Source organism: Sparus aurata, chromosome 11 (assembly GCF_900880675.1).
Source record: "Sparus aurata chromosome 11, fSpaAur1.1, whole genome shotgun sequence".
Lineage (NCBI taxonomy): Eukaryota > Metazoa > Chordata > Actinopteri > Spariformes > Sparidae > Sparus > Sparus aurata.
In genome coordinates, this window is record NC_044197.1 from 17,663,635 (window position 1) to 17,689,702 (window position 26,068).

Sequence of the window (26,068 nt, forward strand, 5' to 3'; positions counted from 1 at the left end):
CATTTGTCTTTTATGGCTCGATGTTCTGATAATGATGTTTGATTTTCCATTATGTTCCAACGAAAGGTGAGAGAAACCAGGGCTGGTGCTTCCGTGTCCTGACCCACTGCTGTAAGTGCCCGTGTCCATAATGTAAACTTTTCCCATTAATTCCAACAGGATTAGAGAACCTGAAAAAGATAGTTAAGCCATGCCAAGGGCCCCGAGGCACTCATTAAGTCCACCTAGCAAACAATATCATCGTAATAAAAAAGATGCGGCAAATGTTATCTGTATGCAATGCTGTTGTTTTTCTTGCGAGGAAGGACCCAAGGCGACTCAAAGCAGCTCTTGGGTTGTAAAAGGCAAGTCAGCTACCATCACTTACCCATTCTTTGTATAATATGTCTTTGAAGGATCATGTGCATATTTAAATAAGGGTATATGTGGTGCACATTGACAGTGCTTCATTAAAAGACTCAAGTATCCCCATTTCATTTGGTGGAATCCCTAGTGCCGTATTTATTGGTTGTCCCTGGCAATACCGTGGAACATTAATAAAGCACACCAATATCATTCAGCTCCTGGGATAATTAGGCAGCCCATCCCCGAGAAGACCGTATATGGCACATAAATTCTATTAATAAGCTATATATTTGGTTTAAGATCTAGAGGCCCCGGATCTAAACTTGTCATGAGAGTAGCAGAACGTTATAGCACCTCGGTTCTGCAGGGACAAGATTGAATGGATATTGTCCTCAATTAAAGTTGAAATAGGTAAACATTCCCCTCCTTCCTGTTTCATTTTACCACTCAAATACATTTTAATTATGACAAAGCACCTATTCTCCCTTTAATATTATTTTACCTTTGAAATGATTAGCTTGGTTTTGTCCAATTTGCTATGTAACTAAATCCTGTGACTGCTCGACTCAAACAAAGCATCGTTTTCACACACAGTTTTGAATAAATCTGTCACTGAGCAGCAGTCATTTTCCCTGATAGCTTGGTTTATTCCTGATATTGTATTGTTTACGTTCAAAAAAGATTCTTTATATGAACATTTGATTGGAAAGAGACTAAGGATGTCTTCGCAAATAGTGGAAATTTAGTTTTTTACTGTTTGCATCTTTACCTGCACTTCTACCAAACACATTAAAGCAAATCCTTAACACACACAATCACACGGCAGTGACAAGGCAAACAAACGGTAACAATTTGTGACATTATCATATCACTGAATTTAACTACGCTTTATCAGGAAATAGCATAATGTATTACAAAGTGCCCAAAGTCATACTTGAGTAGAACTAAAGTACCTGATATGTATCAAAAGTAATTTTGTGGCAGATAATATATTTAAGTATTCCAAAGTGCATGAATATGCCGTATAATATGGGTCAACTAATTATCAAGCTGATATTCAGCATTTTTCAGATTAACAGGATCAATTTCATTCATCTGATTGCGGATAAAATAAATGCTTGTAAAACTGTTCGACTTGGGCTTTGATGCAGCACGTAATCTGCAAAGTAATATGTAACTAATGTTATCAAATAAACGTAATGAAGTACAAATATATGCCTACGTTCCTCCGAATGTAGTGGAAGTATAAAGTAGCAGAAAATGGAAATACTTACGGTGAGGTAAGTACCTCAAAATTGCAGTTACGTACAGTATTTGAGTAAATGTACTTTGATACATTCCATCACTGTGTGTTGGTGATCCCTCCTCATATCTCCAGTTATCTTTTTTATTTTTTTTTATTTGTTGTATTTAGCATTTCTGCTTGAAGAGTTAAAATTATTAATTCATCAGTTGGCAAATAATTTCCCTATTAATCGGCAAATCGATTAATCAACTAATCTAGCACCTCTTATGTAATGTAGTGTAATGTATGGTGTTATTACCTGAAGGGGCCGATAAGAAGGTTAGTCCATCTTGGGAAAACGACACAATATTGCATTTCAACATATTTCAAATGACATTAAAGGAATGTCTGAGGAGAAATGCTGTATCAGTGTAAAAGCACCTCAGCACTGACAGCTTTGCAGCTGCTGAAATTATGTCTCACAAATGACTTACTACTCGAGCCAATTACAACATTTAGGCTTGGTGCTCAGAAAAATATCCGTTTTACTGCCGTTGACAAAAGGCAACTTGTAAAGTGGCTCTTTGGCTCACTTCTAGCTTGTTCGGTTGTTTCTGAAAGGCCGGTGGCAGGGTCATTTATAAAGCTCCGCCAGCCATCCCAGAAGATGACCACAGAGAAGGTGGCGTGGCTCACAACTCAGAGGGCAGGTCCAAGGCGAACCCTCCAGCACTGACTCTCTCCTGCCGCTCTGGTTATAATTACCTCTCTGACAGAGAAGTGGGAAGAGGCGGTATGCAGGATGGCACTGGAGCTGCGGCAGAGTGGCAGAGGAAAGTTCGGATGGTGGCTAAGTGGAGCCAGGAGAGATGCCGATGTAGAGAAGGGCGGCGGGGAAGAGGTAGCCTGAATCCAAGTGAATCTTCTTTTTTTTTTTTCTTTTTTTTCCCCTCCTGTAATTGTTGGGCGCTAATTTGCCGTAGCCAAATCATTTGTACGCTGGGAGTCATTGGACTGGCACATTTATCTTGGAGACAGCTTTCTAAACTTCATTGTTGCTCGGACCAGTCCGTCTAAAACTGATCAATCACAGTAGCAAACAGCTGCCTCACTCACACGAGAGCATATAAACAGAGGCTGCCCACAAATTGTTAAACAAACAGACTGCTCAACTGCACCCTCAAAGGAAACTGCTGTTGCTCCCACGAAAAAAACCCCCAAAAAAACGGCAAAACCCTATTGATTAGTGGTCAATGGTTGGAAATAAGGGAAATTAAAAGAAAAGATTTACTGCTCTGGATTGAGGCTCTGAAGCAGCAAACTTGTTCTGGAGATGACACGTGGTGAAATAAGGTTTACACAAATCACAAACAAGCACAAAAACTGTCTGCAGAAAAGATGTGGCACGGGGCCCCATGCTGATGCAGTCAGGTTTGTATACCCTCTCTCTCTCTCTCTCTCACACACACACACACACACACACACCTACACACACACACACACACACACACACTCTAATTCTAAAACTGAAAAAGGAGTATTTGAATAATTTCCTTTACCTGCAGACTTCTTCAAAGAGACAGCTCGACTGAGACTGAACTGACGTTGCATGGTGCAAATGGGCATGACCTGGGTGAAAGAACATACAGACAATACTACATTCAACATTAGACGGAAAGATATCACATCGTATGTATCATCCACGATGAAACTATCATCGTTTGTTTCACGTTCGTAATGTGGATCACTGAGAAAAATTTAATTGATTAACAGCGACTGAGTGCTGTGACATGCATAATCATGGCCTCATCACACAGTGAATGATAAGCTTTATGTGTGACTCACCTCATCTAACTGAGAGCTGTCAGACGTACGTCAGGGTTTAATGAATGGCGACTGATCTGTTGTTGGCTTTTTAGCTAGGAATTGGGAGGAAAATGACGGTATGTCGGCAGAATTGATCTCAATCACCCTAATTTAACAAAATTATGTGTGTGTGAAATGTAAGTTACGCTTAACAACTTTTTAGTTGGCTATTGGCAACAATTCTTTATAATACTGAAATTGTCTGTAAATGGTTAATCATGATCATTGATGATCATTTAATGAACTGAAAATGAATCTGCTATTCTGATCATTCTTTTTTATGGTTAAATCATCAACATTCTCTGGTTCCAGCTTTTCAGCTGTAAAGCTTTGCTGTCATTTTTTGCATCTTTGCAGATTTGGTGTCTTGGTTGGATGGAAAACAAGCAACCTGAAGACAGCACCTTGGGCTTCAGGAAGCTGTGATAATTGTAAAATTACTGTTAAGAAAATCAGATAGAGCATAGTAGTAGATCAATTGAAACCAGTGTGAAAATAAACGTTTTGCATGCTAATATATACGAGGATGTGTGTTCATAAAACGTGCAAAATAATACAGATTTTAAAACAAAATGCAAAAAGGTAGGTGGATACATTGAAAGATACATAAATGCAAAATACATTCACAGCAAACGTGCCCATTTCATTACGATGTTCTGATTGCATCGTGGCTGCTGTGATTCAGAACGCTAATTTGGTGAAACTCACCAATGGGAAACAAACCTACTCATCGATCCCTTGAGATAATAGCACTACTCATTACATTACCTTATACGCAGCTGCGACAATCAGTCGATTAATTGCGTTGATTATTGAAAAATAATAACCGGCAACTAATCAATTTAGCATTTTTGTCTTTCAAGCAAAAATTGTAAAACTCTGCTCATTTTAGCCCTAGTGTAAAATTCTTCACATGTTTTTCTGTGCCTTTCATTTTGCAGCTTAGTTTAATGAAATGTTTAGACATTTAGAACCTAGATTTGAGGTAGAAATACTAAAAAACACAGAGGGGGAAAAAAATGGGCTTCAATGTGACTTTGTTCTCTGAAACAGTTGTCTCCGACTGGGCAGTGACAGCCCTCGGCAAAAGCATGAGCGCCCTGTCACAGTGTCCATCAGCTAACACACCGAAGCCCTCCGCACTACAGGTGTGCAGCTTTTCGGGGCGATCGCGCCGTCTGATCCCTCCGTCTAAATGAATAGCTCGGGTCCGGAGAGATCTGCGTTATCTCTGAGAGAGATGTAAAGAGAGAGACTCTGGGAAACCATGTGAGTAATAGGCCAAATTAAGTGCTCTCAAAACATTCCTAGAATGACTTCAGAGAAGTTTACAATGACTGGATTTGCTCATTGCCTCCACCTCAGCCCTCCTCCAGGCAGCCGAGTCATGTCTGGCTGCCAAATGGGTTACTATCAGCAACAGAGAAGTGGCAGAGGACCCACTTAAACACAGGCTGAGCCAAGAAACTGATCTCCTGTGAGAAGAATGTCTGGCTGTCTTCCCATGTCATGCAGTGGTGCTGATGGGCTGATAAAGGTTTTGCCAACTGGATTCTTCCCTTCCTGTGACATTCCTGATTGGCCAAAAGCAGTGGTAAAAGCTCCAGGAGACACTGGCTCTTGTTTTTCTCCCAATGTGGAAGTCAAAGGACCCGGTGGATAATTGTGACAAGCTGCTGACCCCCCCATGCCCGGGTCAAATTTCTCCAGGACGGGGCCCACTTCCTGTCCAAAAGCAAACTATCCAGCGAGGCATCAAAACCATTAGAACTCTTTTTTTTCTATTATCAGAGGACTCGTTCCCCTGAGACCTATTTACTTATCAGTTTCCTCAGTAAGATAAACGTAACAAATAAACTGCGATGACTCCGACTGACAAGCCGGTGATTTAGCAAGGCGGGCGTCGCTCCCGTTTGTCAGTGGAAGGCAGTTACCGCTGACTGATTAACTGTTATTATCTCAGTTTTCGTGTGTATTTCAGACCCTCTACTCGAAACACCTTGAAAAAAAAACAAAGAAGAGTGAGAAAGTTACTACTGTGTGGTTTTATGGCAATATGATGCTCAAATGGATCCTAACAAATCAGAAAATGAGGGGGTACGTGGAAGTTGATTTACTGCAAAAGCCTACCCAACACGAAACGTTTCATTTAAACAAATGTGTCGTGGTTTATGAGAAATGTATACATATTTGGCACGAACGAATAGCCTCCCTTTATAGCGCTGTTAAGAATAATGATGGCCACCGATTGATTTAGCAGCAGAGCACCCGCCTATGCTAAAAACGCAAACACATTTTTGCCAAAAGCATGACGTTAACGGATGATTTCCCGAGGAATGGTTTGTTTAGGGGCCTAATGTATCGGAGCTATGTCAACAGCTAGTTCCACATGTCAGCGGTGTTGTATATTTAAACCTTTTTACGCTTTTGACTGATGGCGCTAACGAGTGATGTACACGGTTTTAATCTGTGTAGTCTTTATGTCAAATGTCAAAACAGGGGAGATACGCAGACGGCCGCACATCTGGAGGACAAGTTAAATAATGTGATATTTGAATGTATATGTGAGGTCATACAGATATTGTGGGTAAACAACACCGAACACAGTGGCAGTAACAAGCAGTGAGAGTGAGGTATATTTTATGTGGAATAATATTTGACTGTTGCCTTTTTTTTTTTTTTTTCCAGACTTATTGGTTGGCTTCACCTTAATTATCATACACTTTAGACAATCTCTGTACTCTCCATACAAATTCAACCATCCTAGACTGATTTGTTAATTTCCACAGTTTATAAGTTGATTTGCAGCAAAAAAAAATACTTTCACAGCAGAATTACAGTAATGACCTGGCCCGCCGGTCAACACAGAGGAGGTGAAAGCAATTTTACACTTGGCCCGCAGAGACCGTAATTCTAATTTGAATACTTGTATGTCTCTTGTTTTTATTGTTTTGGCATTTTATTTGAAAATAAATAAATAAATAAATAGACAAATAAATAAATGAATAAATAAAAAGCACAGGGGGGCTTGGTGGAAGGGACTGAGGAGAGAAAAGGATGCAACTTGTTAATTTATCGTAGCTTAATTAAAAATGTCTCTTTTCAATTGTTTAAATAGGAAAAAGTGTTTGTTTTTTTTCATGGACTAATGTCAAATACACCTGAAGTACTTTGAAGTAGATTCAAAAGTGTGCACGGCTTAGAAAACACAGAGCACCGTGGAGCTGTGGAGGACTGTCACCCCACTTCAGCCACGTTATTGAATTAAGATGAGGGCAAGGAAGTAATTAATAAATCAGAGTACAATCACTGTCTTTGGGAGTCATAAACAAAGTTTTTGAGATGCAAAACACCTCTGATATCACATGGCTAACTACGGCAACCCACGCAGTCAAATTAGGTTGTTTTTTTTTTGTCATATTGGCTGGTTTAAACCAGTCAACAGAAATTCAGTTGGAATAACTTGTACATACACACCTCATTGAAGAGGAGTCCAGAAAAAGTGAGCGGGAAGAAAGGGACTAAAATACATATACGTACTGTATATAATGAAAGGGATTAACTTTTACATATGTTTGACAAAAATGAGGAGATAATTGAAACATGGGGACAGGATTAGAGTTTTTTTTTTTTTTCATCATGTCTTTAAGCCTTTAAATCCTTCTGCAAGTCCAACCCCACATCCCTGTCGTGGGAGGCGGAGAAAGGCGAAGTATGGGATTGCCAAGCAGGATGATGTATGGTGTATGTAGTAATGTATGTATGGTTTCTACCCAGGCCGCTACAGTTGGAATTACACAGAAAAGCGCTGGCCAGGCCTGGTGAAGCTGGGCGAGCCAATCCCCCACTCAGTGGATGCGCCTTTGATTACAGAAACATTGAGAGTTAGTAGACACCAACACAAATTCGATATCTGCGTGACCCAAAGTTACGAATTACTAGGCCTACTATTTCAACACAGTTAGCCAGTGCAGACTATCTTTTTTAACATTCATTCATTTTCAACATTGAATCCCCTAATTCTAATGCTTTGTCCCTGTTAGCATACATTTTTGTTGGTTTCTGGTGCTATACTTACAACATTTTTAGCTGTTCGCCTCTACGACATTGCCTAGCAAGGTGTTCAAAGACAAGTGGGAGCTATAGACAGCTTGGTAATAAACACTGGCCTATATGTTGGAGTAGTTCAAATTAACTTTACGCCGCCGTAGTGCAACCAAACATCGACACAGCTTTAGTATTAAACTAAGTAGTTTCAAGGTATCATTTAGTGTAGACTCTGCATCCTAACGTAAGACAGAAGTTGGGTATAGCTGGTGCAAAATATCTAAAGAGAAAAAATTAGAGTTTCAAAAAAAAGTGTGATATTTAATTTTAAACTGCTGTTCTACATATAGAACTGTGTTCTATATGGAGTTATTCAGTTTTAGACTAAATTTATCTTTTGGTTGGCTGTTTTTTGGCCCAAAAATGCTCTTCTTAATCCACTGTACGTTACCTGTCCATCTAGCTGCTAAGTCAGATATTTCAGACAATTCCCTCAGGAGTAGGTGGAGACCAAAAACAGAGGAAAAAGGAAAGTGAAAATTGGCCTTGTATTGGCGAGATGGCCAGAATCATGACTATCAAATGAATGTCTATATTGGCTTTTGTCTGCTGAAATTCACCATATAAACTTTATAAGGCAATAACATGTCAGGACTGTATTTTTAAAGAGGCCAAATACATTGAAGCAGACATTTTTCAACAAAGTTGTCCTTTTGAAAGAACATACACAACAAATCTTAATGATTGTCTCACTGCCTACACGGCCATAGTTAAACTCTGAGATACAGCTTTACCGAAAAAGATGCCAAGAAGGCATAGCACAGTGAAGTGTTGATCTAACACTGGAGGAAAAATGAACATATCGGGCAGAAGTGCATCACAGCTTTCCTGCTGTGACTTTTCTTGACTTCGCAGCTTGTTACGCCGAGGACAAGATTTATTAAAAATGGATTGTTTGCGGAGCATGTTTTTCTAAAACTCCAGTCCGTGCAAACACAAAGCACTCCTTCGCTCCTCTGTAAACATTTGAGGCCGAGCAGATGGGGTCTGAATCCAAAGGTCATGTTGTCGTATCACAAATGGTCTTGCGACGCAGACATATGCGGCAGCTCTTTAGAGCTTATGACTCATGGTTGTCTGGGGTGGGAGCTAAACGTTAGCCTTGCTTGTAATCCACAGCGCTCAGGCTCCTTTAGGAGTCACTGCAAACAGCACCTTGTCTGAGCACATAAGCGCTAACCCCTGCCACACATGAAGTTTGTTAACTGTACTCTTGAGGAGGGCTGATCCACGCTACAGTACCTGACTCAGAGAGGAAATCTATGCTGAATGAAATCCAATCTCATGCTCAGCCACAATTTAGCGCTTTAGTGCAACTTCTTGAGTAAACGCTTTTGAACCTTTAATATTCTAAAATAGTGAATTCCCGAGTAGGTACAGAGATTAGAAATTGATATTCTGTGCTCGGTTGTCATGTTTGATCAGCATTTAGTCCCTTTCAACCATTTTTTACCTCAATTTTAGTTTAAATCAACTCCTCTTTGATTGCATGTTTTTGGGGAGGCATGACTCCTACATTTCTAACTCTCGGTTCTCACTTCATGGAAAAAGAACAAAGCAACATGTTAAATGGTTGGATTTACAAGAAATTGCCACCGAGGCACTCTATCTAAAATATAAAAGTTGCTTCTAACTGCAGCATTTCCCTGCCCATCCACTTCCTGTGTATCTACAATTCAGGATTTAACCTTAATCTACTATTTTCCTAAATCCTTTTTGCAAAATCATTCTGTAATCTGCAAAGGAACGGGGCAAAGACCTACTTTAAGTTGAATTTCAGCGGTAATCCTGCCATATTGTGATGTATTGGATTAGAGCGTCAGGCATTCGACAAAAGAAAGAGAGAAACTATTCAAATGTTTTTCTTGTCGCTGAAGATAAAGTCTTTCTTTTTTCTTTTTGGAATCACAGCGTTAGACTGCATTGAAATAGAATATAGTGTAATTCATTTTCAGAACTAAATACACTGTTTGGAGGTTTTATAAACATCAAAAAGTCAATAATTGGGTAAATCCAATAATAGTTGGGTAAAAGTACAAACACTGACACCTGACCCGACTCCTTTCAATGAACAAGACTGTGAGCTACAATTTAAAGTTGCAGACAAAGCCAGCAAGGGGACCTGTGAGATTATTTCATTTTACAGCTCGTCTCAACCGAACTGTTGCTTCAAAAGTGACTGAGTGAGCCGTAATGGCTGAGTAAAAACATTTTTTTTTTTCTAGGAGGGACATTAATGTGTCCCATAATTTGCATCTCCGCTGAGTGGGCATGGAGCGTCACTATGCCTCATGGAAGTGCTGTTGTAAAAGAATTGCATTAGTCTAGATTTCAGTAAGGAGGTGGCACGCTGACACTTAATAGCAAAACGGGTTCACGCGTTTCGATCCTGTGTTTTTGTGTGTGTCTCCTGCGGGTGCTCCAGTTTCCACCGACAGTCCAGAGACATGCAGCTCAGGTTGACTGAAGACTGGAAATTGCCTGTAGGTGTGAATGTGAATGCGTTCGCCCTGTGACAGACTGGCAGGTGTTTCCCTCGACTCTTGAAAGATGTGGCACCTTTGCAGGTTTGGGGCACAAAGTTTGGTCAAAATATGAAGAAACTGGGACCAAAATATCAGTGACCTGAATAGTAAATATCAGCGTGAGAACTGCAGTCACATCACGCTCAAGTCTTAAGTTCCATCACCAAAACTATACACTTAGGATATGATTTGTCACATATTTATTACCTATTAAAAATTGGATAACAGTAACTATTTTATGCATTAAGCTTTACAACCCATCACTGTAGACATTTAATATGGTCTTAAATGATAATGAGGATCAAATGCAGGGATGCTGTGTTGCTGTAAATGCTAAAAATGTGCTCGTAGGATTGCAAAGGCTTAGTAAGAAATCCGGAAGGACACTTAAGTAATACCAAGCAAAAGAAAAGAAGGCAAATCTGTACATTTGTTATTGTACCGTTTATAAAAAGTTAAACACAAATGAACACAGCTACGTCTCACAACTTTCCTCTCTCATCAAAAAATGTGGAAGACTTTAAAGGCCATTTCTGAGCACCCTGAATTTCTGTTTTTCATTATAATTGATATTGTGTTTATTCCTCAAGTACATGTTCCAAACTATTTGCTTCGTTAATTTATGCTGATTGACTGTTTCCCCGGTAATTATGCTCAAGTAATTACAACATAAATCTTTTGTGTGTGAATTCCTCGCAGAAAAAACTTTCAGCTGAATACCAATTCAGTGGCATTAAGATATTAAAAAGCAGGTGAATAATGTCTTTTCTGTCCAAGCAAATATTTCCTAATGTGAAACGTCGCTTATGGGCAACTGGAATTACAGAGAAATGATGGGTTGAAATGAGGACTCACCCTCTCCTTAACCACCTATGATCAAGAGCTCAGACGGTCATTTTTAGAACAAGGATAAAAGGTCCCGTCGGGGGTCTCGGTTTTGCACGGAACCATCTGCAGGTCTATCAAAAAATGGCAAAAAAAACGAGGTCTAAGCTGGACTCATCTACATTCCCCTGACACTGCAGGACCCCTCGAGGACTGGACAGGACAGGACATAAGAGGCCATAAATGATTTTGCTAGCACCGCGGGTCTTTACTGTGTTAAAAGAAATGACCAGAGTGTATGAGATAAAAGCACAACGTGTTTTAGAGCCCCGAGAGTCGGGCTAACATGAATGACAATGTAATGGTTGTGGGCTGAAGGAGCGAAGGCGGAGGGGAACACAATGAGGAGGTGAATCAAAGCCACTGAGGTTCTCATGTGGAGGTTTACAGAGTGCACACGATTTTTTTCTTTAGTACGACTTGATTGTAGAACATTTTTGCAAACCAAGGTTCAAGGCCGCGTGAGGAAAAATTATGATTCACGTAATCACGTTTGTTGTCTATTGAAAAATTACAGAACTGTTTTTTGTAATTTCTCTATTCATTATTAACACGGGTCATGAACCTATTACTTCTCAAGCTATTGACAAAACCCGCCCCCCTCCGCCTCCCTCCCTCTAACCCAACAGACCTAAATTGGAGGATGGTTGAACAAACTTTTGTATGTAATCATACACATATTTTATTCATGTAATGATATGCAATAATAGCTAAATCTTTCTGTGTCAGCACTTCCTGCACACGTGGCCCAAACAGAGCATCCTGTAACTGAATAGATAAACAGCATGTGCCGATGGAAACCAGAATAAGTCTCCAAATTTAGGACACTTAGGAATGCATCTGTCTCTTTAGCAGAACCCACTGTGCATTTTGTCCAGCTTGATTACGCATTAAATGTTGTGCCCTACTTGAAACTGCACACGTTTCTCTGCTGGGGGACTGAACAGGCAGTAATAATAAAAATTCTGACTCTCCTCCTTGACAGACAACTTGTCTTCCTTTGAAGGCAGTAGCTCCAAGACGGCTAAGCCCGTTTAAAAAAAAAAAAGAAGTGAAAACTGTCAAGGATGACTTGTGTGTGGTGAGGAACGAGCTGGAAACTGAATCGCGCAGTGAGAAAAAAGATTTCACATCCACTGTATCGTATTCTAATAAACCACATTCTCCACCAGTGGGGGGATTATGACTGTCCATTTGTCTTGGCTGGGCCACCACTGATAGGGAGACACTCCCTCCCTGTGTCTGCACCATGCAAAGTTAAAAGCGACGCTGGCGACTGCTGCAAGTCATTTGTCTCTGGTAACACTGGTTCGTAGGAAGCCAGGACCTCGGCTCTCGTGGATGATACATTATTGCTATCACTTGCCCTTGTTTAATTACATCCATGTATGGGGTCTGGTACCATATCCTACAAAGCTTATCCATCATGGGAAACTTTAACCGAAGTCTGCGTTATTGTGTCATATAATCCTGTGTTTGACAGAATGTGTGAAAGAATATTTCAGCAATAACTTAAGAAACAGTATGGTACCTCGACAGCTTATCCATTAATACGGTTTATCACAGGCACGGAATATGAAATGAATTCTTTGGCCTTTCCAGGAAATGAATAATGAACAACACATTTAGGTCTTTCCCCCGAAAAGCCTTTGAAGAACGGCGTCTTTTTTTTTTTTCTTTGAGTGACTGATTTTGATTTGGGCCCGGTGTTGTTTATTATCTCATGCCATTTAATTTATCCTCACTGCCTTTACATTTTATTAAAACATTTAATCCAGTGACATTTCACCCCCGATGAACATGTGTTGTACATGAATGGACTTACTGTTTTAAAATCATCCAATGGTTTGTTACGTATGGTCAAGGCCATATATCTAAAAACAGAATATCAAATCAAACTGATCGATGTGGATCGCACCATTATCTTTGCATCCCCAGTCTATGTGTATGTCCTGTATGTATCATTACAAAAGACCTTCAGGTTATTGATACACATTAAATCATTAATTCCCATCCATTTTTGCCATAGAAGTGGATTTTATTTGTTCCTACATGCTGAACATTCCATCAAAGTTATTACTGGAGCTGCACAATTTGTCAGAATGTTATGGAAATATATATAAATATCCAAATCACAGAAATTGCAATATTTTTATAAGGGTAGAATGTGTTACAAAACACCATGAACAAAGTTCTGTAGTGCTGCATCGATGCCCTGGTCTATATATGTCGTCCTCCAGATGTAAGAAAACACGTTTGTTTGGTGCAGACTCCCAACATCGTTATCATGAGTTTGATAGTTGTTGAAAATGTTGATGATCATGTGTTTATTCTATATTGTGCAGCCCTGGATATTTCTAAAAAGTGAATATATTTTCTCTATAAAACATGATCCAACTTCACCCACATCAGTAAATATAGTTACGTTGTTTTCTACAGTAAACCGTGAGGTAGAACTCAAACAGCACATCAATCAGGTGATGTCCCTTCTTTTTTTACATCTTAAAAAAAGAGAAAGAGTTTATTGGAGAAATAATTAATGTATGCCCCTGACTGCAGGATGAGCATCAGCATTTTTCATGATTTTCCAGGAAGTTACACACCTTAATCTAGTGATTTTGGTGCATGGGAACTTTAAGCATTGTCCCTTTATTTTCTGTGGAATTATCATTCTGAAGTTGTTTTATCTTAGTGTTTCTGGCCATCTATGGACTGTCCGAATAACTTCCTCATTATTGTGTAGTATAGGCTAACATTCCGTATATCCATATAAATATCAGTATATTTGAATCAGAGTGTTTAGGTTTTTGTTCCATAAAAATACTTGTTTTCTTTCTGTTATTTTCCCTTTCAATATTCACTGCAATAATGCAGTGAAGAAAACGCCAACACCTTTTTGGAAAAGGTTCCAATTTTTCGAGGACGAAACAGTCGTGTTTGTCTCTTATTCTAGCCCCCTGAAGCCAAAAAACATACACAAACAAACTGAAATGAGCTCTGCGTGACGGCTGATATGACATCTTTACTCCATACTGGCGCCGCACAACAACCTGGCGGCCAAACTGATAGCGCTTAATAAACTCAAAAACATTTCGAGTCTTGAGTTTGCGACTAATGTATGGCAGCTGCAGCATTAGGTTGAATAAAAAACACTCACTGAAGTAAGCCACATATCTGTCTGACGTGGGAACGCTCTGGGGAACAGTTGTTCTGTGATTGTGGGCTGCTCTGCTGTTTACATAATGTAAAACTAAACAACCCAAGCCGACTCCCTCTGTTAACACACTGCTCGGATATGTTGAGAGAGTCGGGCTCTTTGTCCCACGACTGTTTTCCTCGCATTCACGCTGACCAATTTTTTTTTTTTCTTTCATTTGCGAGCATTCCTTAATGCAATAAGATCCTCCGCTCATACATAAAATGCACTCTTCTACATTCAGCTGCTGCAGCCTAGTCTAGTCTTTTTTTTCTTCTCTTACCCCCAGTTGACGAACTGAATAAGAAAATCCCTGTTCCTCCAAGGAGGATATTTCTCTCAGTTGCAAAAAAAATAAAAAAATACAACAAATCCACAATGAAAAGTAAACCCACTCAATCTCTCCCATGATCTCTGCTCGAGAGAGAGTGAGATAGATCTACATTTTGAGTTTACCACCATACTCAATCGCTCCCTGGATGACTAATGTGTTGCTGGGACAGAAGCTCTGCAATGTGTGGTGAGATCTCCCAGGGCCTTTGTGGCTCTCGCATGCTGGACATCCCCATTGAGACAGTAAAGAATAGGTGGTCACTAGGTATGGACACAATGAAACAGAACTCAGGGTCTGGAACAATTGCTTGAGCTGTCACGGGGTGACAGAAACTGTAATTAATGATATTTTCTATTTTCACAGAAGAGAATGAGCATCTGACAGAGGCATTATTAATGAGCACAGCCTTGTTGGAGGGAATAATGGCAGTTTATTAGCAGCAAGACAGATTTAACAGATCTCTCTCAAACAAAGGGTTTATACACATTGAAAAATGGAGACAATCTGCCCTAAAGATCCGATGGGAGAAACAGTTCAATACAACAAAAATGTTAGTATTGTGATCATATTCTTTTTTTCGCCCCCTCCAAACCATCTGTTCGGCAAGTCGATGATAAAAGGATTCTGCTTTGTTTTTTCAGTCTTACCTCGGATAAGCAGAAGATGTTGATATCAAAATAGCGACGTCAATGTTTCATTAACTATCTCTGGCAATTAATCTAAACACATCATTGTTCGACAGGTACATAGATGGATATTCTTAGCTTTAGATACAAAAACTCACATTACACTTGAATGGAAAGTTCATGTAATTATTTTACCTATTACAAGTTTTGATTAGACTGCTTCACGGGTTGCACAGCAACGGTATATCAAAGGTTTAGGATGACAGAGTAAATTTGTTAATACATTCTGTATTGTATTAAGTAGTAGACCAAACAGACATCTGTTGTCCTGTTTATATTGGTGTTGTCAAAGCAAAGCGGCCGCCGGTAATTCAGGAAAATATAGTTCTCAATCTTCACAGCAGCAAATATGTTGAATAAACAGAGAAATGATTTAAACGTAGGTTATTTTATATAAACGACCAATACAACAACAGAGCTTTCCACGAGGGTATGGGGTAAACAGCCAGTGGGGTAAAAGGGAGTCAGCCATGGGGGGTCTGGAGCAAACCCCCCGGGGTAAAAAATGTCACAGTAAGAGCCCAAATCTGGTGGCGACTGGTTCGTCCCAATGACAGATTTCAATCATATAAAACTGATTTAATTATTGCATATTTAAATGATTTAGGCTACCCGCTAGTAAACCTGTAGTGTTTTATTGTAAAGAATTAGGAGCCTTGTGCGTTTTATCCCTCACAGTCTGTGAACATCTGTTATGTTTTGGGGAATCTGACTTTAGTTTGCAAAAAAAAAACACAAATGCATTCTCTGACGTATTAAACTGTAAAATTGAAGTGTGAGGTTGAGGGATATTCTATATTTCCTTCAGGTGACATAGGTCCTTTGCGTTGAGGACGTTGCCTGTTTTATTTTGTGTCGACACCACATCTTAGAGGAGGCTCTGCTGCAAAGTGTGCGATTAAAATAAAGACAATTCATTAATTTGGTCATTCATTAAGCGCACAAATGTCTGTAAAGCTTCAAAGAAAGATGCAGCGCTTTTAGTGGACTCTTAAATGCTCATCATCAAGCTGCTTTGGCTGGTGTCATCTGCCTGTGCAATCGATGAAATTCTTAATCTGTTTTGTCACCAATTATTTTGCTAATATTTGTCAAACACTGAAGATGACTCTCTGCTCTCTACTCAGCAGGATACAAACACTCATTTGAGCATGCGCAGTGCACACAGATTCATAGAGATGTGAGGGCAGCACCGATAAAGACAGATAGGCAGGTTTCTCCATCAATATGTTCACATTGTTTTGAGGCAGACGGCCAGTGGTTGTGAAATGTACACGCATAGCAACTTATTAATTAAGACTATTTTATTAGAATTAGAAAAGAGTGTTTGGCCGGCAGCCGACGCTCATGGAAAAGCTCTGCCACAAGGACAATAGTTTGCGGTCACATATCCAACTGATCATAGTGAGACACTACGCTATTACCCTAAAATTATCCCATTATTCCTTCTAATATCTTATGGATTTAGGCGGGGAATAACTATTTTTAAGTAATGCAGATAATGGCAATATCACCACTGGGTGGAAAAGATTTGTGAAGCGTATTCCGGCGGTGTTTCGACAGATACTCCTCTACTTCACTCATTTCACTGGACTGAAATATGGCTCCGATGTGACACTACAGGCATATGCCATTGAATAGATGTATTAGATGATTTCCAGAAATGAACCTATTTTCAGTTCATGTAATTGATTCTCATCCAGCAAGTTTGACTGTATTATGTTTGTTTGAAAAGTTAAAAGAATCCAGCTAATTTCTCCCCAACCAGGCAATACTTAACCAGATTAGAGTGGCCACTTCAAGCTTTGTTGATGCATCCAAGTGAGGCAGGGCAGCCCAGCTGCAAAAGCTGATCAAAAGAGAGAGGGGGAATGTGATATTAGCATCAAGTGCTTCAGCGAGTGACTCAGACAAAAACATTGAAAAAAACATCTTTATTAGACACTTCCTTTACCCATGTTTGGAAGTGAATATATCTGTTTGTCAAGCAGCTGTGTGCATCCATACATGGCATTGATTCCTACTTTATCCAGCATTATAAGGCAATTCCTCTTTTCCCTTTTGCATCCCGTTATTGGTGGTATGCTAATGACATCCGCTGTGATTAGTGATTTTCTTCTAATCTTTATTCCGCGGTGGCCTGAGCAATCACAGAGGTAGAGCTTCAAGATTTACAGCAGCGAGCTTCTTCTGACTGCTCTTCCCGTTTGCCCTGACTTGATTTAATTTGAATAATAACTGAAAATGTTTGATTCAAAGGCCACAATGGTGCACCACGGTGCATTTGCAGATTCAGGAAACATACTCACAGGAACACAGGAAAGTCTTTTTTCTGTCATGACCTAACCTGTTTTGGGTAAAAGGTGTTTGAAGAGGGAAGTTCCTGGTTCATCACTAATGATTAAAATGCTAATTTCTATGTCTACAATGATTTTTTTTATTTCCCTTTCGGGCAGCTCTTATTGGTTTTTCCTCTTCCTCTTAACGCAAATTTACTCCAATTAATTTTGCACTGAACAAGTAGCTCACACTTGTCAACCACCTCGCCAAGCACAGCTACATTAACTCAAATTTACAGATATTTTAACTATTGTCGGAGTGACATGTACATTTTGTGAAAGGTGATTGAATTTGTCTGGCGCTTTTGTGCTACAGCACTTGTAGCGACAATATAAAAGTCCATTGTATCCCCTGGGAAGTGTGCCGGCTGTCCAAATAACTGTGTGGTCTCACACTGTTTCCAAGCATTTGAACTGGAGTCCATCCAGAGCACAGACAAATGGATTATTTGATTTTTTTTTTCTGTTAACTTTCAACATTAAAGGAAGAAAAAAAGGTTATACAAACTGTAGCGGTGGCAAGTCAATTTAACTACCTGCTTAGAAGATTTAGTAAGACATTATTACAAAGTTCAAAAATCCCCCCATGTGTTGAGTATTGGCAAAAGGTCCATCATTATTCTGGTAATTGAAACACTTTCATAAGTTTCCGTTAAAGTCTGCCTGTTACAAACGGTCTTTGAATGGAGACACTACAGGGTGCAGTTACTGGTGCGAGTTTGCATTGAAATGCACCTGGAAGTCCTCCCTAATTGGCAGCCATCTCATTTGGCTTTGATACTGCACCTCATCATCTGCATGAGCAGAGCCGGCCATTGTCTGGGGAGGAAGCACAGGTGAGTAACGGGCTGATCGCCGAAGACAACGCAGACGGTGCTCAGGAGAAAAGCCGAAGTTTGGAAATGAAGCCATAAAGCACCTCCAAAATAGTGTCAATTACAGCATGTGTTCATAATATACTGTCGCCCTGGCATTGCTTTACTGCGGAACGTGAGGAACTGTATTATATAAAATGGTAATGTGGGCAGTAAAACCTGAGTTTAGACAGCAAGATCCAAGGACCTTCTAATTAAGAGCGCCATCTCAGGGACAGCATGGGGAGTGATCTAATGGTGAGTGGTCATGCATGTTTTTACCTGCGGCGTGCTTTATCTACCGAGGCCTCGCAGCAGGACCTTAGACCGACCCGTCTCCTGCTTTACTGCTGAGATATGAACTGAAACATGCAGGCGCGAGGAGCTAGTCAAGCACCATTACAACTTGAGTGAAACAAATGGGCAAAGTGTTTGTGCTAGGTTGTACAAACAGTGTCGCCGGCGCGAGGTACCACAGGAGTGTCTTGGCTTTGGATACAGGCATGCTGCTCCAGAAGGTGTGGCAATGGCATTCACACCACCTGCAGAAGTGAAAAAAGACCTCCCGCGTCTCCCTGTGATGGGGTGAAAAGAAGCATTCATGCGATTACAGCAGTGCAGGCACCATCCCCTCCTAAGCAGTTGGGTATAACCAATCTCAGAGATGCAAGGTGCTAATTACAAAAGAATGAGTTTAAGAACTTTGATGAAAAAAAAGGGAAAAAACTTTGGCAGGCAAGGACAAGGTCTCACGCGGGCGACTACTCTCGCTTTTTGGATATTTTTTTGTCCTTGAGAAGGATTTCTTTGACTTTACGCTCAATCTGTACAACTCTGCTCAAAACTGCACATCTTGTTTCTGTAAATCTATACAATTCTGTGCAGACCTGTGGCTGAGAGCAGTGATTAGTTATCTTGGTTTGCCGCAGTCAGCATCCGGGCCGCACAGTGTATGAAAAGCTAAGCCTGAGCACTGGGACAAGAATCCATACTGATGGGAAACGGCCTGTTGACCAGCCTCCTGATATGTGCAAGTCACATGGATAAATGAAAATGAAGAGAACTGCCTTGAAACAGAAGAGGGGATCAGGATGGTAATTTTGACATTTTTATATTTGAACTAAAAAGCCCCGTCAAAGCTCTGAAGTTTCTCTTTAAATGTTCTGCATTTTTTTAAACAAACGTCGCTGTGTTGAAGGTTCAGCTTTGCAAGACATTTGTAAAATAATGTATTGGTGTGTCATAACTCTTCTGAGCGTTGAAAAATGGATTTAGTTAAGTGCAGGAAGTATTATGTTTAGCTCAGGGCAAAGTGTTCTGTTGAGTTATAGCAGCCGATTACCCACAGCTCTGGTCCGGGGACTACATGGGGTATTTGTTTACACCAAAGGAAATGAAACTATTTCTATTTAACTGCCCTGCTTATTGGCCTCCTTTGCTTCATTCCTCAATCCATGTGATGTGTTTCCTACTGTTACAATGGGTATCTCTCCTTTGACCACAGCAGATGGGGAACCAAAAATGAAAAAATAAAAGAAATAAAATCCTCTGAGCTCGGAAATAAAAAAGTTGTGCATCACATGAAGCATTGCAGAGGAATCCTGTTTCCCATTATGTCTTCATAACTGACTGAGTTTTTATGCAGAGGTGCTGATGCAATTAGCCGTCCTCCTCCTAAATGCGTGCCAGAACGTGGTTGGGTTTCAAAGAGTCAAAGAAACACTATCTTGCTTCAATTTCAGGGAACCTGTGCTTAATTTGGCCTCCTTTATCTAATAGAGTTTTTTTTTTTCTTTTTTTTTTTTTCAAACACCATGTGGTTTGCTGTTGGTTGAATCAAAAATAATGGACCACAATGGTGAGCCACAACAGCCAAGAGACTGATGTTTTATCTCTGATATCACCACATTTTTATCTCTGTCTTTAACAAGTTAATTTCGAAGAATCCCGACTGCTGGGGCCATTATCTACGTGTCAGTTGTGAATATAAAAACATACTCTTGTTGGAAGCAGTGGGGGGAAAAAAAATAGAAAAAGAGATGTGGCTCTCGGTTTTAAGAGCTAAGTGTTAGGCACGGGCGAAATGAACACTGAAAACACATATTTTACACGCATTTATCTCTATCACTTGACAACAGCACTGACAAAAGCTCCGGATCTTGATTTCCAGCATGCATATATTCCTCCCACTACAGTGTCAGCACAATCCCTGCCAGGAGTGAGCACTGCACAGGACTGCAAGAAAGGCAGAGGGATGGAGGGGAGGTGGGTGGTGGGGGGGTTTTGCTGGAGAGAACGATGAGGTTGATCCCTGGTAAGCTGGCCCGTGGCCTCAAACCCTCCAGCATTTATCTGGTGCGGAATCCGTCACCAATCTGATAGATCAAGAGACAGCCTGGCTGCCCCTGATTCTACTGCCCCCTGGAGGAAACATGGTGACTGCCAAACGTCATAAATGCACTCGAATGCAACATTAGATTCTACGTTCCAGGGTGGTGGTAGGTATCAGTCATTTTTATGAGTCTTATAAAACAGATCGAGTTTAACTACAGGTGAAATGCTCTTCTCTACTTTGCTTCTCAGACTTTACAACGGAGTGTACAACACAAATCAATATGGAGACGTAAGCTCTTCAGAGTAAATGGACTTTGTTGGCTTTGATTCACACACACAAAGCACGGTGGAGGGAAGAAAAAAAGGTAGAGGGGAGGATTTCACCAAAAATCATTTGTTTTGTGCTGGTGAGGTCCCCTGATTCAGTGTAACAGCTTTAGAACATATCTCCAGAGAAAATCTACAATCTACTGTCTCCATGATATTAAATTGTTACCCACCCATTGCGCTAAGCACAGATGCCCCATCCAATCGGCAGCTGGCGTGCTGTATATTTCCGTTAATATTTCACATTAGCCTGTGGCGCGACATAATACCAGATGATTACTTGTCTGTTATGGTATATGATGAGAAGTGTTCAGGGCTGCTAATGTGAGACGTCTCTGTTTACCACTTTGATGGATGGCCTCCCTGATAGGACCTGAGTTACATTCGGGGGTGTCACAGGAAAAAGATGACAGATGGGCCCAGCTGTTGAAGATATCGACACTTTGACCAGACCATGAAGACATTAATCACAGCACGGCTAACCAGCACTGAGGGAGAACGGGGCGACTTCTGTTATTAAGACACAAGTTGTGACGGCGGGGACGCACTGTATAATGGACCGTTCAGTGATCAGAAGTTAAGAATGTGACGCCTTAAGAGAAACAAAGACAATGCTGAGAGCTGTAAAGAACTGAAGCGACCCCAAAGAACTTGTAACATGATTAACTGTCACAAGAGATAAGGGGGGCAGTAATAAAGATGAACGGGGGGTTGTTGATGCTGTAATATAATATTAAGTGATGGCAGATATCCAGAAGTCGGTGTCAAAATGAAAAAGAGGACACTAATGGATCTTTGGGATCTTCGGTCTTAGCTGCACCATCTTGTCATGCTGATAAGACACAACTGGTGCTCATAGTAGCGCTGTGACTAGATAACAACATGTTGTGGTAACGTTGTGCTTAGTGATTAAATATGTATCCGCCCAATTATACTAACCTATGGTTGTTTCATTAGTGGTTCGTTGATTGATCTTTTTTCTTTTAGTACTTCTCTGAATCTTTGATATGTCTCCTTTCATATTTCATTGATCTCTCTTATACATATTGTAACACATGATGATTGCACATAGCTCATTCTTGACCGGCAACCACGTATGTGTGAATAAATTAAATAAGGCCGTGTAAGAAAACTCACTCCGTGTTTCCAGCGGACCAGCTGCCTGTTCCCGGTGGTGCAGCTCATGGCTAGAAAATAATATTCACGGGAGATCGAAGTGGCTGATGATGTATGTGCTGTGGAAAGGGGTGACTGAAGGGGGATTAAACCCCAAAGTGAAGTTGTCACTGACTGATTGTGAAGTTGGAGTCTAAGCTCGCTGCAGTCTGAACTACAAGGGCCCAATTTTGATAGGAAATTGTGTTTTGTTTCAAACAGACATCCACAGTTACGTTAAAAGTGCAAAAGTTATCCGGAAGTTTATCAAAACAAGAGCAACAACATGACTGGCGCTGTGCTGAGGTTCCGGTCCGGGAGTACTTTGGCATCGTATGAGGACAACTTCCCTCCAACCCCTATCATAATTGAGGTTATTATGATAGCCCCCTTTAATGTGCATATAGAGTGACAGAACAGACAACAAAAGTCGCGCTGACAAATTAGACTTGAAATTGTTCATTAACATAATGTCTGGAAGTTCATTAATAACACTGATTTTAATTATTCATGGTCTTGTTTCAGTACAGCAGTTTTTCTCCTGCTGAGCCACATGTCTCGATTGGCCAAAACTGTGAGAAAAAAAAATATATATATATGGGAGAGGGAGTGAGAGAAAGAGGGATAGAAAGACAGAGAGACAGAGATCACAACACACACAAAGGCGGGTCATTATTTCAGCACTGCAGGGGATACAGTTAAACACTACTTTGTTCTGTTCAATTTGACTCCGTGCAACATTACATGCAACTATCTGGGTGTAAACCCGCTTATACCTTATTTCAAGCAATTTTTTGCATCTCATGAGTGTGACTGTTGGACTACCCACGGAGCTGTGTATTCATCGCACAGCTTGGTATTCTATGGAAATCCCGCTATTGTTATCAAACAGTCACTGCGGCAACATTTATGGAGAAAAAAAAAATGCTTCTGAAAATGACAAGCTTCGAAAACAACTCTTTGGTTCTATTTAAGCAAGGTCAGTCTTCGATAAATAAGGTATGTCTGCGTTGGTGTTTAGTCCGATTCACCTTGAGTATTTAAATTTCCTATCCCATCTTTTGTTACGTGTGAGTGAAGGCAACAGATCAACTTTTTAAATACGTTTTGGGTTTGGAGCTTGCAAAGAACAGCTCTAGAAAAATAAATACAAATTTGAAAGAAAAAAAAAAAAAAAAAGAACATTTGACAAAACATGTCTTATGTTTGTGTCTGAGCAACGCCACTCTGCACTTTAATCCGCCAAACCTCAATTAAACCTTCATCAAGGTCAGCAGCAGCACAGCAAACAGCCAAAAAAACATCTTGTATTTACGGCTTTTTTCTGTCCTCTTATACCTAAGCTGAATGCCAGATAGGACTTAATGCAAGAGATCTCCCTTTGTTTATTATAAATATTAATGTCTCTGGTAAATACGATCCTACAACAACAATTTGGTCGGACATGTCTTCCATTCCCCGGAAACATCATGGGGTTGGGTGATTGCCCACCGTGGCATACCTGCACAGATGAAACTCATCCTATATTCTAAATGCTAAGTGGTTTCATCCAGCGGTGAGGAACGGAATAAATATGTGGATGGCTTTCCTTGCTCAAATATATTTTCAAACATGGTTGCCTGCACCGGGGGTGCTTAGCAACATCGGAGCCGAGCAGATAAAAAGGAAAGAGAGGGAGAAAAGGGAGACAGAGAGAGAAATCCTTGCTGACAGCTGCTTTCTCCATGCCTCTCCGTGTTGTAAAGATGTTAGCCTCAGAAGTGTATTGAGACAACTGACCCATTGTTCCCGTTGTAATTAAAGACCACAGCTGAAGACATCGAGCCACATGGCCGAAGGGGGCTTTCCTCACACAATCCACTGTAGAGCTATCGAGAGCAAGTGGCGAAAGCCTGTGATGTGATTAGCCAAATTTCATAATGTTATCTTACCACTGATATTATAAGGACTAATGGCTTTGTTCGACTCGTTCTTTGTTGCTAAACACAGCTATTTTTAAAGTCTTTATAAACATCTAGTCAACATGGCCGCTGGAGAGCCTTTAGACTTCTAATCACAAGCGCTTCAAAAGATGTGACAACATGTAATCTTCGTATCACTGTTTTAAGGCTGTTGTTATCATTATCAAACATTAGACTCAAAGCAGACCTTTCCTCTATTATTCCTCTTTTCTGAAGTTCAAAGACACACGCCTGCTTTTGCAATTTTAATGAATATAAAGCGCCACTGACAACTTACAAATCTGTGCTGTCACAAGTGCTAATTTCTAATCAAATAACAGTGAAAGCATGTATATCAACATTTATCTGATAAACTTTACTACTCTATCCTCGGTTGTGTTATGGTGTTGCACAGATTTCAGCATCCACAATCTCATTCCACTCACTTGTCCATGAGCCTCTGCCTGGAGCTGCAGCCGCAAATCGAGTAATTTCACAGTAGCATGAAAAGTTGAAGACAGGCTTAGCAACAATGTCAAGCAGGACATGGAATCACATTTATCCATCTGTGTGACTATTTGATACATATCTGCTTAAGCTTTGAAAACAGACTCCGTGTATTTCCCCTCGAAAAATGTCCTCTTTCTGTTAGCCAGATAATGACCAGCCTGACTTCAAAACCAGTCAATTCTAATTAAAGTCCTGGTCTGAGGCAAAGCCACATTCCACGGGCAGCAATCTGATGGAGAGGAAGGACTCATATGAAACAAGCAGCATTACAGCAGACTTTGATTACTGGGGTATTCATCGAACGTCAATCATTCAGCGTACCTGGTTCCTATTTCAGGCGCAGATTGGATATTTTATATTTCTGATGTTTCGCAATACCCATCAGCCGCATAAATTTTTGCACAGAACCAGGAACATACCATTCGTGGATAATATGTGTTAAGTCAGTTTGAATGTTAATTTGTGTCTTTGGGGAAATAACATGAAAGCACCGAATAATTAGGCTTGGCCAAAAGGAAAGACATGTGGACATTTGGGAATAAGTCAACTTAAATATTTATATAAATACCTTGTACATGCACAGGATGACTCACAAACAGAATGACCGTAACATTTTTTTTAAAATATATACCTGCAATTTTTGTTAATAGGAGCTATGTAGTCTAACAACACCTACCAGGCTGTGAGATAAAGGCTCAGACAAATAGAAGATCAGTGTTCTCATCATTTGCGGTGCGACGACCTCCGAGATTCAACTGAGAATGTACATTTTGAAAATTATTTCATTATTTAAAAACCTTGAAACTTGAACACTAAATGTAACCATTCAAGACCTGTTCCAAGTTGTCCCTTTGTTTGTCTTTTTTTTTTTTTGTTATCAGGACATTTCCAAATTATTTAGCATATTTAAATAAAGTCTGATGGAGACTTTGGCCATGAGTTAGAGACTGAGCGCTTAGGTTTTTGACAAGGATTTGGACAGAAAAACGCCATGAGTGCGGCCATTAGTAACATTTAGTAAAACCTTTAAAACATTTTGATTTTAACTCCTGTTTGTTGACGAGCAAAACTGCAAAATGTGCGGGTGTTTTGGCGATGTGGTACTTTGGCAACACAGTAATGTGGCCATAATTGGACAAAATCAGTGATCGTCAGGTCGACTTCTTTAAAGGTTGGCACAACTCATGCATTTGCTTTTCCCAGAGAGAATAAAAGTATCGTCCAAAAATCATCGCCGCAATCAGCCAATCAGGCATGTTTTTAATACATGTCTGGACAGTATGAATTTTGAAATTTTTGAACATAGTACATTTTAAGAGGAGCGCAGCCTTGGACGAAATATGTGCCGTTTTCTGTGTGTTTTCTTGTTCTTACACTTTAAGGAAAAACCCACAGCTTTAGTATAAGGAAGGTAGCGCCGCTTAAAACTCATTACTGTTG

At 40.2% G+C, this 26,068-nt stretch overlaps 1 protein-coding gene across 5 annotated transcripts in view; it reads right to left on the minus strand.

Moving 5' to 3' along the window:
- The window catches only part of adgrl2a (adhesion G protein-coupled receptor L2a), a 207,298-nt gene that overhangs the window by 127,055 nt on the left and 54,175 nt on the right, over positions 1-26,068 (minus strand). For 2 of the 5 annotated variants that reach the window (XM_030432608.1, XM_030432607.1), the window contains exon 2: positions 3,130-3,199. The gene's annotated coding sequence lies outside the window, so the exon portion shown is untranslated. Of the gene's footprint in view, position 1; positions 3,200-26,068 lie in introns of all 5 variants that reach the window. The other 3 variants (XM_030432606.1, XM_030432605.1, XM_030432604.1) reach the window with 3 other exon arrangements.